Below are 15,118 nucleotides of genomic sequence, written 5' to 3'. Positions count from 1 at the left end.
AAGTGCACAGCTAGGGTTCCCTGGTGGCGCAGTGGTTAAGAATCCGCCTGCCAATGCAGGGGACACGGGTTCGAGCCCTGGTCCAGGAAGATCCCACATGCCACAGAGCAACTGAGCCCGTGCGCCACAACTACTGAGCCTGCGCTCTAGAGCCCGGGTGCCACAACTACTGAGCCTACGTGCCACAAGTACTGAAGCCCATGTGCCTAGAGCCCGTGCTCCATAAGAGAAGCCACCGCAATGAGAAGCCTGAGCACTGCAACGAAGAGTAGCCCCCACCCGACACAACTAGAGAAAGCCGACGTGCAGCAACGAAGACCCAATGCAGCCAAAAATAAATTTAAAAAGGAGGGGAAAAAAAGCGCACAGCTGCTGGTACTAAGTGGGTAAGCTGCTTTGAAAATTGGTGTTGGGCTCATAATGGGACTTGATTATTTCCACATGTACTTAACAGGCTCATGAAATTCCTCTAATAGGAAAGAAATGTATTTTAAATGTTGGCTGACAGGGAAAATAATACTTTAAATTACTAAACAATGCAAAAAGATATAGTATGGCAACTTAAGTATATTATATTGATTTTAAACTGTTCAAATAAGACAGAATTGCTTAAGTGACGTTTTGCTATTAATATGTACCCAGTTGATTAGCACGGAGCCTCTTTTGTTTCTAAGAAACTATCTTAGACTTTGAAATAGACTTCAGTTATATTTGAAACTGTTGACCCGAAACAAATAAACTGCCAAGTATTTTTCCAGCGAACATGGGTTTACTCAGGATCAGCAGAGAATTGCAATTCGGGGTCTGCAACCGTGGAGAGCCACGTGGAAGTCCCCACGCGGTAAGGGAAGGAGAAGGCTTTCACAGAGGGGAAAGGAAGGTGGGAGGGCTGCAGTAAACAAAACATCTACGGCTTTTCATTGGCTGAGTCCTTGTCAGGAAAGAAGGGGACTCTTTTCTCCCTCCTGTTGGGCTCTGCCATCATCAAAGGGTGCGAGAGCGCCCCCTGCTGGCCTCCGCACTCTAATTTAGGTTTCTGTCTATTAATTTTTTTACAAAACCTTCCAGCAAAACGTTCTCCAGAGATTTCCCAGACTCCTTGAGCTAGACATCCTTTGCTGTCTGGATTAATGTCTAACATCTGGACACTTCTGCCTCTGAATTGTGGCTGGGCCATTCGGCTCTGTTTGGACTTGTTGACATACACATGAACAAGTAACCGTCTTACAACAAGTAAGATGTTGCTAACATCTTAAATCCTGGAGTCAGACTCTCTTGGTTCAGATCCTAGGCCCCTTATTAGCTGTGTAACACTGAGCAAATTACTTAACCTTTCTGTGACTTTTTCTCCTCTGTGAAATACAATACTACCTAACGTTGGGAACCAAAACAAGCAAACAAAAACAAAGACCCCATCGACAGGGTCATCCAACTAAAGCAAAATGTATCTAAGATTTGCACTGATAAACACCCTAGGCCTCCTCGCAGGCCACTAGCTCCTAGTAATTGGTACCAGCTTCCCCTCCTTCCAATCTACTCTGCTGTGACCAATGACTGGCACAAAACACTCGATAAATGTGGACAAACATTAGCTGCTCATCTAGAGTCCTTAAAAGCAAATTCATTACAGCATACCACGCCTGGGGCCCCGAGACACACTGGAACTACTGACAGGGCCAAGGCCTCAGGTACAGGTGGGCAACAGCAATGAGACATGTCTTGGGAAGTGTGTGCCTCTCTGCTTGGACCACATAGTTACAGCCCTTAGAAACAGAGACGGCTCCACTTTCTGAGAGCTACTGTATGCAAGGCACTGTGCTTATCATTAATACGATCTCGTTTCATCTTTGCCTTTATCTTTGCATTGCTGTGGGAGAAACAAAATCGTCAGCCAACCTCTGATGTTGACTCTTTAAGAACAGATAATTCCATTTCCCAAGTTCCTCCACTAATTTTTCCGTTCTTTGTGTCAGGGGCTGATGGGCACAAAATGACTCTGTATTCAATTCTGCTCCCACTCAGCATTTTTATCAGAACTACTGTCTTATTTTAAAAGCCAGTATGTAAAGTACAGCAAAGTTTAAACCCATTTTTTTTCTGGTTTTACCTTTTATTTGAAGTGTGAGAAACATAAGAAAAAAATGCACACATAATAACTAGACGGCTTGCTGTATTTTCACAAACTGTAAACAGCACCCAGATAAAGAAACAGAACGTGGACAACATTGTGCACTTTCTTCCTGTCACCAGCCATTCCACGATGGTAACCTCCATCCCAACCTGCAGCTCCACTGACATGGTTTTGCCTGTATTTGTCTCTATGGGATAGAGTCACAGAGGATAAAAGTCTTTTGCATCTGACTTATTTCACTCAACTTTCTGTTTGTGAGAATCAGCTCTACTGCCACGTACAGTTGTAAACAGCCCTGATCATTACTATATAGAATCCCATTCTTAAATACACTACAATTTATGTACAACTTTTAAAGGCAGTTTGATGGGCAGTCTGGCTGTTATGAACAGTCTATGTCCTTTGGTGCACATATGTGCCCTTCCATTGGGCATCCACCTAGGAGTTCAAGGGCTGGGCCACAGGGTGTACATATGTTCTGCTTCAGCAGCTACTGTCAAATGGTTTTGCAAAGTGGTTACACCAGTTTACATCCTACTGTTTGTGAAGGAGCATTCCAGTTCTTCCACAGCCAAGCCAACACTTGGCACTTCCCATTTTGTAAACTGTAGCCATTCTCATAAGGGGATTTTAGCTCATCTCTGCCTTACTCTTAAACCCACACTTGCCTCCGTGGCTGCAAGGCACAGCATGTTCCCTGGCGATAGTACAGGATCACCACCTGCCCAACTGCACTAGGCCACCTGCAGGACAAGTGACATGGCCTAAAAATAACAAATCCCACCCCGAAAGCCTGGAAAAGCAACAAGGCCTCCACCTAGTCTCCTGAGAAGGAGGCAGAGAATCAGGAGACACGATGCACAGCAGGATGTCCTGCAGGAACACTCAGCACCGCCCCTCCCAAGCCCCGCTGGCAAGCCCTTCTTCCTCAGGACCCCACCTCTGCTCTCCTCCGCGCTGGGCTCTTCCTGCCGTTCGCCCGTCCTTGACGACTTCGGGGCTCTCTCCGCCTCCTCCTCACCGTGGACAGCACCCCTCGGAGTCCACGACACACCGTGTGGCCAAAACCCGGTCCCTCCTCCCTCGAGGTGGGAGGAGCTGCAGATCATAAACATCATACCTGGACATTGCCCCGTATTACCTGTGTGGTGGGGATTCAACGTGCTGCACTCGTAGTTTCCCCCTGTCCCCTGTTCCAAGCTGGTGGCCTGTCCTGGTAACCACTTTCCATGACGACTTGGGGGAGGAGGCGGGAGGAGGAGGAGGGGTGGGAGGAGGAGGAAGAGCAGGAGGGGGAGGGGTGGGAGGGGAGGGGCGGGAGGAGGCGGAAGTGCAGGAGGATGCAAGGTCGGGAGGAGGAAGTGCAGCTAGTCGGCACCAGAAGACTTTTTCCAGCGGGAAAAGCCTTGGCTCCACCCCCCATTTCCAGCCCCACTCCCCCCCAACCCCCCCAAAGATGTGGGCAGAAAGGAAGAAGCTTCTGAGCAGACCTACCTCTGTCCAGCCCATGCCCGGTCGGGGCCTGGTGAGCATGCGGGCCCTGCGCCCCTCGCCCTCCCTCCAGCCTTCTGTGCAGATGGACACGAAGCGCACCACTGCCCAGTGACCCAGGAAGATGCAGCGAGATCTGGGGATGGTCACTGATCACCGAGGGAGGAGGCACCCCGGGTGCTGGCCCCCCTGCCCCACTGCTGTGGAGTGGAGCCCGGAACATTCAAGGCAGCTCCGGTTTTGAAGGTTAACTAGGATATGTCAGCTGGGACCACGATGGCCTGGCAACTAGAGTCCCTTTCCTGACCCCGCTCCCTGTGACCCCCTGGATGCTGATTTGATCTGAGGAGCATCTGCGATGCCGACACTGACTGAGATGGGGTTCCTGGAGTCTGATACGGTTGGAGTCAGTCTTTTTCATTTGACTTAAAGGTAGTAAGAACTGGGATATTTCTTGTACACCTGAGTTTACTTCCCACACCTGTGACACATGAAGTTCCTTTTCCAAATAAACCTATTTTGATTAGTGAAACTATAAAATTGAACTTGCGGAATGACAGTGAGATAACTCCTGTGTAGGTCTGAACAAGAAGATTTTTATTTAGCCCATGTGAACATTCGAATACAATCAAATTTGAATGTAATCCCGTACATTTTTATATGATAATTGTTCTTAACAATAGGCTATAATTCTCATCACATAAAACATGGGGAATTCAAGATCATAATGAGTAAAGATCTGACATTTCCAAGTATTCACGTGCGTATTTAAGAAGATTACTTGTCAATCAATGGTTTCTCTTTGTTCCACTGCTTTTTAGATTGCTGTTTGTTTTTCTTTTTTTCGTGAGAAACAGAAACACCTGAAAGAAATATAACTGCTATCACATTAGCACCTACTCTGAACTCTCTGCAAGTGTCTGCAACTGAAATGTTTATTTTTGAACACACAGCAGTAAAGTGTTTTCATGACACTGAAGAGTGGTAGTTGAATAATATACAGCCTGATTTTGAGAGACCCAAATTAATTATGATTGAAAATGAGAATTAACTTCAAAGTTATCGTGAGGCACTACAGTCACAATCAGAAACATCCAGAAACACAAAGAAGAATTGTTAATGTTATTCTCATTTAACCTAGAATAAGTATGATTTTCTAATAGCTTTTCCTTATGAATAAAAGTCTGGGTAATAAAACAAATATTTATTAAAAACTTGCAATACATTTTTCTTATAAATTTTTCATAGAAATGACTCGGAGAAGGATTATTTTATATTATGATAGTGAATAAAATCATAATAGATAGTAAGAGTGACAAAAATCTGATACCTCAATTATGCTGCGGATTTTTAGGTGCTGTTCCTTTGAAAAGTTTGAAGTAGTTGAAAATGGATTATCTTAAGATATTCTATTTTTAGGAGGATGAAAAGGCAATATGACTATCCCCAGTGCATAAACAAACTGGAACACAAAAATTTAATATATTCCTCAAGACCACAGTCAGCCTTTAAATTATTCATATACATGTATACTTTAGTGCTTCTATGTTTTTCTTTTATCATAGGATTTTTTCCCTTATTCTCTGTCCTTCAAAATGCTTTCTAAAATCTAAGACCAAACTGAAATATCACCCCTTCCATCAAGCCCTCGCTGACCCTCAGACAGAAATAACTGACAAGGCTGGGTGTTATTCACCAATTCCATTTGCCTTAACAACTGAATCTCATCCCTTTGGATTTTGAAGAGTCTTCTTAAATTATGCCTAAATACAAGCCGAAAAGGAAGAGTAACTACGCCAGAATTGTTAGCCATGATTATGTGTGGGACTTGTACCGTGCTTAACTTTTAACTTTATATTTTCCGAATTTTCTCTAAAGGCCCTATAGTTTATAATCAGAAAAAGCAAAACAAAACAAACGGGGAGAAGTTTTATGAGCCATCGCTTTAATTCACAGCTAGGAGAAGGCAATGCTTCAAGGCAAGAATATAGAGGAGACGTCGAGGAGAGGGCAGAGGCCTTTGGATGGAGGAGCAACGAAAAAGGGCCCCCCCCCAAGATTTTACCTGCTTCACATGTTCTGTCCAGATGTGACCCCATTCCTCAGGCAGCTGGGGAGACATGAGAACAGCCCCTGGGAATCCGTGCATCTGTTTCAAGAAAGTGTGAGACCAAAGGCCAAATGGACACGTGGTGTCTGAGGACACTAGTCTGCCTTCCTTAAGTAAAATGAATAGAGAGGAAGAAGAGAGAGAAGTAAGAGGCGGTGGCAGGACGTCTCAGAAGGCTGAAGCCCAGCTGCAGTTTCCTTGTGAAGTGATTCTGAGGACGGGCAGTAAGTCTGCTCGCGTGCTGGTTGGGAAAATGGCCATCGAGGTGAGGGGTCTGGTCTGTGGGCAGCTCCGGACCCTCATCGAGCCACGTCTTTCCTTCCATAGAGTGTCCATTGCAGGGCGGGAGCTAGAAGACTGCAGGCCTGTGCGCCAAATCCGGCCCGCCACCTGTTTTGTAAAGAACATTTTATTAGAATCCAGCCATGCCTATCTGTTTATGTGTCGTCTTTGGGTGCTTTCACAACACGAGGCAAAGACTGGCCGCAAAGCTGGAAATATTTACTGTTCACCCGTTGACAGAAAATGTTTCCCACCTCTGTTCTGGGGTGTGGACCTGGCTGTGTCATGGAAGCTGGGTCGTGGGCGTGTGGAAGTTCCAGCTTGTGAAAGGCAGCACACGCCCAAGTACAAGGTCACGCCCCACGCCCCACACCCACCCAGAGTAGCACCGTCCCTGCTGGACTCACGGGGTGGTAAAGAGTCTGAGACATGACACTCTGGCTGAACCGTGGGTGACACTCTGGCTGAACTCTTGCTGCCAGTGGAACAAAGGGAGAAGAAGTTTCCAGGACAGCCAACAGCCTCCATCACACACGGTGTTTGTTTCGTCCATTTGCCTTAACGTTAATCATTTAAAAGTAGCATCTATCCACGTGTGTCACGTCATAGGCAAATGACCACATTTTATCCACACAGGAAATGCATTTTTACTACAACCAAGCCTATACACTTTCTAGTATCGATTGTCAGACAGAAGGTTGATGAGGTACAATTTGGTGCAAGGTAGGGGAGCTCTAGGGAATGTAGAGCCAAAGCCAAGACAGACAGAGTTTCTACTGGGACGTGCAAGGGCGCGAGCAAGCTGGTCAGGACGGAACATGGCTCTTCCCAAACAGCATCGTGGTGTCACAGCGAGGCCTTGGGAGTGTGCCAGCGAGTCTGCAGGTGGAAAAGGTGCCATGCAAAATTCTGTTTTGTGAAACCATTCCTTAAACACAGAAGACTTTGAGGCCCATTTAAAAGATACCACGGGCTTCCCTGGTGGCGCAGTGGTCGAGAGTCCGCCTGCCGATGCAGGGGACGCGGGTTCGTGCCCCGGTCCGGGAGGATTCCACATGCCGCGGAGCGGCTGGGCCCGTGAGCCATGGCCGCTGAGCCTGCGCGTCCGGAGCCTGTGCACCGCAATGGGAGAGGCCACAGCAGTGAGAGGCCTGCGTACCGCAAAAAAAAAAAAAAAAAAAAAGGCAGACCACGTGCAAAATATTCTATAAGTCTCCAACCAAGCTCCATTTAAAAAGAAAAAAAAAAGTGTATATAAAAAGATCTAATGAATAGTCACAATTCCCATAGGGGACTTCACAGTCCATTTGCTCCACCACCTTATGAGATTAGAAGAAGAAAAGGCATCTAAGCTAATCTTTCTGCTAGGATGGCTCCCTGAGAAAGTTCCACTACCTTCTCGGATTCAATTCTGAATGTCTGGAGCAATGCACTCTCCTCGTCCTTGTCCTGGAGGTAATTCAAAGTCCTGTGGAGGATTTTCCCAACACCCCTGGTGTAAAAAGTAATAGAGTGAGGAATAGGGGGATAGAAGTCTGGTCTTCACTCTTCTGCTTCTCAACCACCAGCGCCTGCATGATTCTTTCCTCATATTCATTCAATTTGTGTGTCCTTCCTACTGGATCGATGTCAGAGACAGAGCCCCAGCCTCTGAGAGTTTATAATCAAACACAGGAGAGGCTGCAGCAGGAAGGAAAATGCTGTGGCAGGTGCAGCCACGTCAGCTGTGAGTGATGGTGGAGGAGATGACCTACCAGCTGGCATGGAAGGTTGGTGAGAGGTGGAAAGGCCAGGTCGGAGGCAAAGCATCCCATGTGGAAAGAGGACATAAGCAAAGGGGTAGGGAGGAAAGGATGTAACGAAGGAATGCCTGGGTGTCAGGCTCAGCTAGAATATGGCACTCACAGGGGAGCAGTGAGAGGTTAGTCGGGAAAGATAGTAAGGACCCAGACTGGGAAAACAAATTAGTCTGCTGTTAATCAGAAAGCAAAGTGAGGGGTCCTGAGAAGGGGGGTGATTTGATCAAGGACAGACTTCAGAAGGATTACTCACACCACCGTGATTTGTAGACTGGAGCGCGGGTAGGGAGACTAGTTAGAAACTAGTTAGAAAGCTAGGACGACAAGACAGATGTGGGAGAGATTACCAATAAAGAACAAATCCAAGGAATTCTTTTCCCTGTGCTGAACATGATCCAATCACTTATATTGGAGACGCCGTTCATGAAAAAATGATGAAGCGACAAAATATAACACTTAATTTGACAGAACAAAGAACATTTGAAATTGAAAATGAGGGGGCTTCCTGGTGGCCCAGTGGCTAAGACTTGGCGCTTTCACTGCAGGGGGCGTGGGTTCGATCCCTGGTCGGGGAACTAAGATCCTGCAAGCCTCTCAGGGCACAGCCGAAAACAAAAAATGAAATTGAAAATGACTAGAAATGCATTTGAATTTTAGCCATTCGATTTGATGTTTATAAAGATGTTTAACTATTCTGTAAGCTGCAACAGGCAGTAACCTGAAACCCTGAGAAGGGTGAAGGAGCCTCCTGCTTACGAAGAGAGAGAATTACTGTCCTCCTCAGTCCTTCACACTTATTCCAAGTTAGAGGGACCGTCTAGGCACTACTGTTCCTGATTTTAAATGGGGAGGTAGTCTATTTCATTTATTTATTTATTTTACTTTGTTAAACTATATCCTGCATATAATAAAATGCACCTATTTAAAATGTACAGTTTGATACATTTGGCAATGTATACATCTATATAGTCATCACCATAATTAAGTTACAGAACATTCCTTGGACTTCCCTGGCGGCGCAGTGGTTAAGAATCTGCCTGCCAATGCGGGGGACATGGGTTAGAGCCATGGTCTGGGAAGATCCCACATGCCGCGGAGCAAGTAAGCCCGTGCTCCACAGCTACTGAGCCTGTGCTCTAGAGCCCGCGAACCACAACTACTGAGCCTGTGAGCCACAACTACTGAAGCCCACGTGCCTAGAGCCCGTGCTCTGCAACAAAAGAAGCCTCCACAATGACAAGCCTCCACAGCGCAACGAAGACTCAATGCAGCCAAAAATAAATAAATAATTGATTTTTTAAAAAAAGATACAGAACACTCCTGTCACCACCTGGCCCCCAAATTCCCTCCTAACTCTGCAACTGACTCCAACCCATCCTCAGGCAACCGCTGACCTGACTCCTGACACTATGGATTTAGTTTCGCCTGTTCTAGGACTTCATGGAAATATTATACAATCATACACACACGTTCTTTTGTGTCTGGCTTTTGCTCAGAATGTTTTTGACATTCATGAATGATGCTACATATATAGTTTCTTCTTTGTAAATTACTGGATACATTGTATGAATATTCCACAAATTGTTTATCCATTCATCTGTAACTGGATGTTTGGGTTAATTCCATTTGGGGGCTATTATGAATAAAGCTGTTATGAACATTAGTGTACAGACTCTTTGTGGACATAGGTTTTCATTTCTCTTAAGGAAATACCTAAGCTTGAGTCATATGGAAATTTATGTTTGATTTTATAGGAAACTGATGAAAAGTTTTCTGAACTATTATAGTATTTTACATTCCCAACAGCAGTGTAGGAGAGTTCTGGTTGCTCCACATCCTTTCCAACACTTGATATCGTCAATCTTTTTCAATTTGAACATTCTGGTAGGTTTGTAGTAGTGTCTCATTGTGGTTCTAATTTGCATTTCACTAATGATTAATGATGTGTTCATGTCTTTATTTTCCTGTCCTCACCATATATATATATGGTGTGTATGTGTGTCTGTGTGTGTCTGTGTGTGTGAAGTGTCTGATCAAACCTTGTGTGTGTGTGAAGTTTCTGTTCAAACCTTTTGCCCACTTTTTATTGTCACTTGTCTTATTTTTGGGTTGTGAGAGTTCTTTACATGGTCTGGGTATGTCCTTTTTCAGACATATGTATTGCAGATATTTTCTTCTGATCTGTGCCTGCTTTTTCATTCAGTTTCTTAGTGGTATCTTTGGAAGTGCAGAAGGTTTTAATTTTAACAAAGTCCAATTTATAAATTTTTACAGATAGGATTATGTTCTCTTTACAACATCTTTGCCTGCCCCCAAATCTTGAAAAATTCCTATGTTTTCCTCTAGAGGTTTTATATGCTTAGATTTTGTTCTAGGTCTCTGACCCACTTTGACTTTATTTTTGTGCACAGTATGAGTAACATTCAATGTTCACTTTTTTTTTTTTCTATTTCAATGTCCAGGTGTCCTAGCACTACCTACTGACAGTACTATTATTTCCTCATCAAATTACCTTGGCACGTTTGTCAAAGATCAATTGACTCTGTAAATGGTGGTCTGTTTCTGAACCCCTTTTTGCATTCCATTGACCTATTTGTTTATCCTTCCACTGAGGCCACAGTCTTGATGCTTGAGCTCTGAAGTAAAGCTTTAGAATCAGGAAATGGAAGTCCTCCAAATTTATTTTTGTTTTTAAGCATTATTTTGGCAATTCTAGGTCCTTTATATTTCCATATATGCATTAGAATCAGTTTGCCAGTTTCTACAAAGAAGTCCTGGGGCTTCCATTGTATTTATAGATCAGTTTGGGGAGAAATGACATTTAACAATGAGTTTTCTAGTCCCAGAATATCTTTCCTTTATATTGTCTTTTAAAATTTCTCTTAACAATCTTTTGTAGTTTTCAACGTACGTATCTTGCACGTTTTGTTAAATTTATCCTTCAGTACTCCAAACAGCCTGCCTTAGAAGTTGTCTACTGCAGAAAGCAATCTTCCATTATTTATTAGTTTTATTAGTTTAATTCCCAGAATAACGATTTCTTCAAATTGATGGCAGAGGAGGGGTGGTAATGGGGGAAGGGTCATTCCCAGTGGGAAGCATTTCCAGTTACAAGATAATTCCCTGCTGTATTAGAAAAAGGTATCTCTGGATAAACACTCACTCCACCCCATTCAAGGGAGACTGCAGACGTGAACAAGTCTCGCTGGTATCAACAACGAAGCTACTTACTAAGACAATTAGATCTTTAAAGTTGAAAGCAGCTCTTTTATGGATTCCTCCATGTATAGATCTATGGGGAGTTACCACTCAAAAATTATCTAATTTATGATGGTAATGGGCACTTAGAAATTTTTTTCCTAGGTCTAGATATTTCTTTTCGCAGAATTCCCGTACTTTAGTTTGAATCGGCAATGGCATTTGTGCAATTACGGAGCACTTGTAGGAGGCTATAGATTAAGAGAAATGTTTACCAGCAGAGTTTTACCTAGATGCACAAAATTCTCTTGAAAACACTTTTGGGAAGTGTAACTACCCACTGATGTTTTTGCTTTGCACACAAAAATGTTGATGATAAAGAGGAAACTAACTTTCTGAACCATCAGATATTATATTATTTATTCCTCTCACCAAATCCCCTGATGGGTAGTTTATAGATTTTCCTTCATTTAAAAAGTAGATTATTCAAGATTCCTGAAAGAATTATATTACAAATATAATAATAACACATTAACTTACACAATGCTTCTTCTGTGATATCAATTTTTTCCTCTTAACCATCAAATTAGATAAAGAAGGATCAGGTGTAATCTAATCAGGACCCCCCCCCCCCCAACCCTAAAGACAAAGCAAAGAACAATCTGAAATGTTATACAGAGCTCTGGTTCTGTGTTTTTCTTTATTCCCTTTCTTCTTTACCTCCATCTTTCTCTCTTTTAAATTTTGGCCTTTCAAAGAAAAACTCAGAAACCACAAATATTTAAGAAATACCAACAACAATTATAGTTTATTAACTGCTCTGTGCCATGAAAACACAATGCAATTCTATAACTTTCAGTTTCCTCCAAGGTGAATATTTTTGTCCCCACTTTACAGACAAAGAAGCTGGAGCTCATGGAGTATCAGTGACCTTCCCCAAGGCCACGTGGCCCACCGTGGAGACGGGATTCAAATCACAGAACCCAACGTTTATCACACAGATGACTCCAAAACTAAAATATTTACTTAATTAATTCAACCAAAGGGTGAATAAAAAGGGAGACTTTAGCATTTAGTTTAACAGATCTTCCAACCTGCATCTATTTAGGAAAATACACATACAGAAAAGGTGACACCACATCACGGAAAGAGCACAGAGCTAGGGGCTGGGAGCTAGATTCAAGCTAAACCAAAGAGCAAATTGTCACAAGATCGAAGAAACTCTTTAAACGTGTTTCTTCATGAGTAAATGCCAACGTTGGACTTCATGCTTTCTAAAGTCTATTCCAACTCTAGACTCTACCAAACACCACCACCAACAACAACTTTGTGTCTATTATTACAGGGATAATATTCTTTTCTCTTTTGAGTTTTACGTAGGTGATTTTTCAACTCAGACTGGAGCCTTTAGAAACACCATAGACTTCTAAGGAGGCTGGAGTCATCGGGGCAGGTGCCCCACTTTCCTGGACAACCTCTGTGGGCTGAAGCCTCCGGGAGACGCTGCTTAGAAGCTGCTTCCACCACAGCCTGGAGCCCAGAGCTGAGATGACCGCAGACAGGAAACTGAGCCCGTATGTATCAGTACTTCTGGTTTCCCGGTGACCACGAGGGCCCAGGGGAGCCGACGTGTCCGTGACCCACGGAGGCTTGGGGTCTAAATGGTGTGCCTGCTGCTCTACACTGAAGGCTGTCAGCTCCATCGCCGGCACCACTGGCCTCAGTTCCAATCACCAGCTGAGACCTTGAACTTCAGCAGTTACCACCTTAGCAGCAGCCTAGCCCAGCCACTCCACAGGCCTGCCCAGAGGACACCCCGGGCATCTTCTCACCTGTTCTCCTCTGCTGCCACAAATGTGCAGCGAGACCACGTCAATGCCCACAGATACCTTCCTGAAGAAAAGAGAGGGGGGTGTAAAATCCTAATGACCAGTCCCTTTACCAAAAGAAACAGGGTCATTCCAAGGAGGCTGTCACTCCAGCCACGACCCAGAATTTGAACAGTCTGGATGTTTAACCCAAAAGTAGACATATGAACAAGAGTGACATAGTTCCCGTTGACAAGCCTAAGAGGTCCCCATCAATCAGCAGGGTGGGACTCACGAGGAAGATGCGATGAGCTATTGCGAAACAGATGATCCACTTTCTCTACGTATCTCATTTCACTGTGACTGGTTTTGTGACCTCAAACAATTTTAGCATTTGAGTTCATTACCATCAGCGAAAAAAGGACAAACAAAATGAGCAACCGCCCTCTTCGCAAAGTCATGTCCGGCTAGAGTGCTTTTCTAAGTATGTGGCACACTCAAGCCTTTCCTAGGATGGCCTGTAAAAAAGTTCATGGAGGTCAAAGGAATCTGGGCAACCGTTTACTCCATCCATGAAACTTCCATAGGGTTTCCATTCAATGAAACCTTAAGATAAGCGAGTTCTGAGTTTCCATTGGTTGTCAACGTGTAGGAAAAAGAAAAGCTCACATCAAAGAAGCAATACAACTGGAAAATGAAACATTAAGGTGAAAAGCCATTTCTTCAAGTGTAGCCTTTACTGTCAATCAGAATTTGGTCTAAAGTGTGAAACCAGAAGGAAAATGTCAGCTCCGCTGTGAATTGCCAAGGAATTGCCTTTATTCTGCCAAAGCTCCAGATGCTTCTCTCACAGAAACACTTCTGTCTCGTGCTCTCGCTTGTTTATTTCCACGCGCACAACGCAGCCATGCACGGAAACAGGTACTCTGTCAATCCACCAAGTGTGATGTTTAAATTACTTCATCTTAGTTCAGATTTCAAACCGGGCAGGAAAAGTAGGACCGTGTACTCCCCTTTCTTTTTTTTAACCTCGGATTTGAAACTTCCGAGGTTCAAAAAACTTTAAACTGTTTTAAACTTAAATCAGTTTAAAAGCGATTGATGACATCTGTTACTAAGTGACCCCAAATCAGGAAGAAAGTATGATCCAAGTGTGTCAAACGAAGCATTAAATACTTAGGAAATGTTTCAATATAAATCTTTGTACAGTCATACAAATAATTCATTTTGAAAGCTCTTTGTCTTGTGGAAGACATCTAATTTCAGAAATGGATCCAGAAATAGCTGTCCATATATTCACACTTGTTTCAAGATATCACTGCTAAACATCTTTTTTAATTCAGTGGCTGTTGAGTGCTTATTATGTGCTGGACCCTAGGTTAGGCACCCGAGATACAAGACACACTGTGGCGTCTTGGGAAGGCTGCATTCCCTCTGAAGGCAGAGGGAAATTTAGGAGTCTTTACACTAGATAAAGGCCTACAGAGGCAGCAGGGGTGCCAACGAGGGGGTGGATTGCAGACAAACTCCAGAAGTAGAATCCAAGAACTTGTTGCCAAACCAGATGAGTTGACAAATGAACGTTCCCACGTAGCTCCCTGGCTTCCAGGTCCTTCGGGGGATCAGGTGATGCCATTCGATGAGCTTGGAAAGGTCGGGGGCTCAGCCCAGCCAGCTCCGTGTCATCCCAGAGGTGAGCTTGTGCAGAAAGGCACACGTGGGAGGTGACGACAAAGTCCACTGGCAGAGCCCCGGTGGGTTCGTCCCCAGTGGAAATGTTTGAACCAACTTGAGAGCCTGTCGACGTGAACACTGGCCAGTGGAAAATGCTCGGGGCGGTGAGAAAGCCACTCTCACGGACAGGACTCTAGTCTTGGGTGACACCGCTGCACGGGCCAGCCCCCTGTCTAAGCTGATGCTTTTTTTTTTTTTTTTTTTTTTTTTGCGGTATGCGGGCCTCTCACCGCTGTGGCCTCCCGTTGCAGAGCATAGGCTCCAGACGCGCAGGCCCAGCAGCCATGGCTCACGGGCCCAGCCGCTCCGCAGCATGCGGGATCCTCCCGGACCGGGGCACGAACCTGCATCCCCTGCATCGGCAGGCGGACTCTCAACCACTGCGCCACCAGGGAAGCCCTAAGCTGATGCTTTTGAACCCTTCCAGTTCTCCGACGGCGCTCAAGGGTTACAGGGCAAACACAGTGAACTGGGAGCCCGGGCTCCGGTGCCACCTCAAGCTCTTGCATCTGCAGCATTTGAGGGAGGACAGTTGTGTCCCCTCTCTTCATTTTCTAGGACATTA

The 15,118-nt window shown here is 44.6% G+C and overlaps 1 protein-coding gene across 1 annotated transcript in view; it reads right to left on the bottom strand.

The window, feature by feature from the left end:
- Positions 1 to 4,211: 4,211 nt before the first annotated feature.
- OGFRL1 (opioid growth factor receptor like 1) overlaps positions 4,212 to 15,118 on the bottom strand; it is a 33,581-nt gene continuing 22,674 nt past the window's right edge. Inside the window, exon 8 of the transcript XR_009558855.2 lies at positions 4,212 to 6,122. The gene's annotated coding sequence lies outside the window, so the exon portion shown is untranslated. The remainder of the gene's footprint in view (positions 6,123 to 15,118) is intronic.

This window comes from Globicephala melas, chromosome 14 (assembly GCF_963455315.2).
Source record: "Globicephala melas chromosome 14, mGloMel1.2, whole genome shotgun sequence".
Classification (NCBI taxonomy): domain Eukaryota; kingdom Metazoa; phylum Chordata; class Mammalia; order Artiodactyla; family Delphinidae; genus Globicephala; species Globicephala melas.
Note: the sequence above shows the minus strand (reverse complement) of the source record. Positions and strands in the feature narration are given on the sequence as shown.